This window comes from Chaetura pelagica, unplaced genomic scaffold, assembly GCF_000747805.2.
Source record: "Chaetura pelagica isolate M959 unplaced genomic scaffold, ChaPel_1.0 scaffold562, whole genome shotgun sequence".
Classification (NCBI taxonomy): domain Eukaryota; kingdom Metazoa; phylum Chordata; class Aves; order Apodiformes; family Apodidae; genus Chaetura; species Chaetura pelagica.
This window is the reverse complement of record NW_009952307.1, coordinates 686,249-690,456: the sequence shown is the minus strand read 5'-3', so window position 1 is coordinate 690,456 and position 4,208 is coordinate 686,249.

Sequence of the window (4,208 nt, the reverse complement as noted above, 5' to 3'; positions counted from 1 at the left end):
AGCAGGATCCATTGAGATGCAGTGAGTTTCTTCATGTTTTTTGGTTGAAGATGTGGAGGGTTTAATTCCTAATGGAAGAGCATCAGTGTTGGCATGCACAGTGCTTCTTAAAGCCACTCTAGCTTGTGTTCCTCCATGTATTTATCAAGAGCTGTTTCAGAGTTATGGCGGTAAGTCCATGTCCATCTGTGATATCTTAGATCCCCTTTATCAGTATTTTTTGAGTGAAACCTCATCCTTGTGCAAGGATAATCCCTGCTCATGTGCTCAGGTTGCGTTCTAATGGTTATCTTTGATTCAGGCTTGCTGATGACCAGAGGAATTTTTACTTTGATTTACCAAAACATTCCTGTATGTTTTACTCTGCAAGGCTGTGGTTCACATGCTGGCTGAGCGATGGAGCTGTGCTTCACAGAGGAAAATGTGGCAGCCTCCTTGGTTGTGGTTGCAACCTTGTTAATTTATAAATCTGTTTTTGATTTCTTTTAATTGTACATTTTAAGAGCTGGAAGTTTCCTTAATTAATGCAGATGCTGAGCCCAGCACAATTCCAGTGCTGCACCTGAAGATTTCAGTCTGGGATCACCTCTGTTGGAAGCACAGCCACTTCAGCCACGTGGGAGAGAACTACATGACAGCTTAAAGCATGGGCTGCAGTGGACACCACATATAGTGTAATTGCAGGGAGAAGTTTTGGTAGCACAAACAGACCTGGAGGCTGAAATGTGTGAGAAAGCCTAGTAATGCCACCAGAGAAGATGGCATAAGTGTGGGCTAGTCCTGCTGTTTGCAGTCTCTGCCTGGAGCCCTAATCTGCAGAGGGTTTGCACCCAGGGAGTGTGGGCTGGCACTGACCCCTGCAGGGGTTTTCAATGGGAAGGGCTGGGGACCTTGGCCAAGAAGGCTGACGCTGCTGGATGGGGAAGCAGTGGCCAACGCTGTAGTGAGGAGCTATGCTGCAGCACTGAGGTGGTGTTTGCATCCTGCAGGGCATTTTTTCATAGTAGTACAGTGTGCTGTGGGTACCTGTGTGCCTAGGAGCAGGCATGAAGGAAGGCCACAGCCTTGCACAGAAATGATGATCTGGAGCACCAACAGCCTTCACTTGTTTGCAAGTGTCAGCCCTTGTTTACAGAATTAACACTCTAAGCTGGTAACCTCAACCAAACCCATGGCTGTCAGTGCCGGTTATGGAATGAGGTTATGGAATAAGGTAAGGGAAGCAGAAGGAAGGGTGAAGACGTTGGTATGGCGCCTGGTTTGTTTTTTTGTTTTTTTTTAAATGCCCTGCAGACATTCTTAATCCACTGCAAACTTCACATTCAAATTGAACTTTTTCAGCTCAAGGACTTCCCAGAGTGGTGCTTGATATTAACGTATTAGACAAGTAGGAAAGAGAGGCGGGAGGGGAAAAAAAAAAGAAGAAACTAGTTTCCCCAGGAGTTTAAAGTGGAAATATGGTTTGTGTGGGATCCTTGTCTTGTAAGCTGAGAGCACTCCAGTCTACCTGAAGGATAAAAAGTGTCCTCAGGCCCTTAAATAGATGACTCAGAAATACTTGAAATGTGTTTCATTTTATCGTAAGTTTAATGTTTCTAATCTTAGTGCAATTTACAATTACAATAAGTATCATTGAAAAATTAATGTGGCCACTTCAAATACAAAGGAAAGGCAAAGTGTAATATGAGAAAATTTTATCAACGTGCAATTTCCTTAACAAAAACATCAATGTATCATTTCAGCATGCTGAGAAATATTTATCTTTTGGAACAGCAAAATCATTTGCAGAGCGTTTTAACTGCTAAATAAATATCTTACTGGCAACTCCTGAGGCATCATAAATGCAGTCAATATAAACAAAGCAATGTGGAAAGCAGCCCCAGCCTCAGCTGAGATGATGGTTGGCTGGTTCATGGCGCATGAGACTCTGCGATGGATTTGGCTGAGCCTCAGCGTTTGGAAAGGTCCAATTTCTTCCTGCTATTATAAGCAAGTTTGCTTAGTTTATTTGGAAATTCTGGCAGTGGGAGACGCCAAGAGGTTTTAGTCCTAGTTAGCATTTAACTGAAACCTGTCTTAGAATAGTTACATCTTGTTTTCTTAATTGAATTCAGTGTTTATGAAAAATATGGGATTTGCATCCTTGGAGGCCAAAGTCCTCTGCTTGGCTACGGGTCACTGGGGCCCATGACCACCTTGTTCCCATGTTTGTGTTTTCCATCCGCTCTCTCTGATGGCCCAAATGAAACAGTACATTCAAGAGTGGTTTCAGAAAGGGTTTCTCTTCACTAGAAAAAGAGCAGAGACTTGTTCCTCAGTGCAGCTGAAGAATTGGGTCCCTTACTGGAACTGGTGCTGGTGTCCTCATTACAAGGATAACACCAAACCTGAGACTTCCCTTTTTTTTCCTGTTGTGTTATTTCTTGGCATTTGCCATCTTTAAGATGGCATTTTTCTGTGATTCCAATTCCATGATTTCTACCTAAGCTGGATGATAAATGTCTGTTTTCCAGTACAGCTGCTCATTTTGGCTTGTGTGCCATTATTTGTGTCTATGGACTATCGTGAAATATCATGCTTCATTGAATATTGATAGGTATGTAAAATATTTCAAGGGCTATAAACATGTAAATGTTCGTATATATATTACATATGAATGTAATTTCTTGAGGGATTTCTGTTGGCAGTCATTATTTCATTTTTGTTGACTGCTTTATTGATTTCTTGTCTATTTTGATGGAGTTACACACCTCCTCATTCAAACGTGTCTGTTGGGCAAGTAAATTTTCAGGCAGTAGTGGCTGCCTTTCTTCTGAGCTGAGGAAGAAGTTACTTGCTGAGATTGTTGCCTTTATTCATTTAGCTTCTCAGATTTATTTTACCTGTTTGCAAAAGATTCACAGCTCCCAGAGATTAAATAGAAAATTGCTTTTTTTTTCTGAGTAACTTCATAAAGTCTTCTTAGAAAATGTGATTAAATACATATTATTTAGGTAGTTTGACGTATCCTCAACCTATCGAGATAGAAGAAATTTATTACTGTGATTTGACTTCTGATGGTACTTCAAGAGTTTTGTTATCTGAAGATTCTTTGCATATTCACTCCCTCCTTCTGAGGTCATATTTTAGTGTATGAAGCAGGAATAGTGGCAAAAAGAACAGGATTTTAAAGGATGAGGCAGTTGTTTCATGGTAAAGTTTGGCCTTTTTCACATGGTAAACAACAAGGTTCTTTTAAAATTTAAAATGTCTGGGTAGAAGCTCAGAGAGAAGATGGTGTAAGGATTTGGTACAGAAAGTCTTCCAGACCACTGATGTTTTTCATGCATAGATTACAAGTGGCTGACTGAAAATTGTTGTGGAGTGAGTGTTGTCTGCTCAAGTGTCCCACTGAAGGTCCGTGTGGGTCTACCTGGAAACTTGTCAGCATCTCTCTCAGGAAGGAAGTGGCTGAAAGCTGCTGTGTCAGCTGCAGATGGGAACAGAAGGTTAGTTACAGCTCACTGGCCAGGAGGTGTCAAGAAAGCTGTATTGCTGCAGCCTGCATGGCAGCAGGAAAGGGAGGAGTTCTGCCTCTTCTGCATCTTCTCTTCTACAGTCTGTCATGACATTTGATGCATAGATTATTCCTCCATCCAAGGATATGTAACAGCCCTAGATTATCCATCTCTCTGCATTACATTTCAGAATTCAGCTTAATCTTGCTTTTTAAATAAAGCTGTAGCCTTTCCTGAGGAGAGGATGACCCTTGAAGATCAAGTGCAGACCTCAGCTCCCAGAAGATGAGGATTTTGGGCTGGCAGGCTGGCATGTGGATAATGAGATACAGGCTCTGCCTGGGTCACTGCTGAGCCATGTGCAGCCCACCTTCTAATTGCTTTATTTGGGATGAGTTTGGGAACACAACATCTTAGAGTGAGCTAATAGCTCTCAGTTAGGGAGATGAAGCCCTCAGATTGTAATGGAACCAAATTGTAATTCTCCAAAAAGAAGTTACTGGGTTTACCTACTCTGAATGTATTTCTCTGTAAATAGACAAGCTTACTCATTCCTATCCTCATTGACTGGAGTATCTTGGAGTCCAAGGGTGGTGGTATCTTAGAATATCTAGTTAGTGGCTGTGGTGAGCCCCATTCTGTTGAACACCGGGTTGTGGAAATGGAGGGATGGCATCTTGACTACTCAGCCTGGAGATGGGCTTCTTGTTG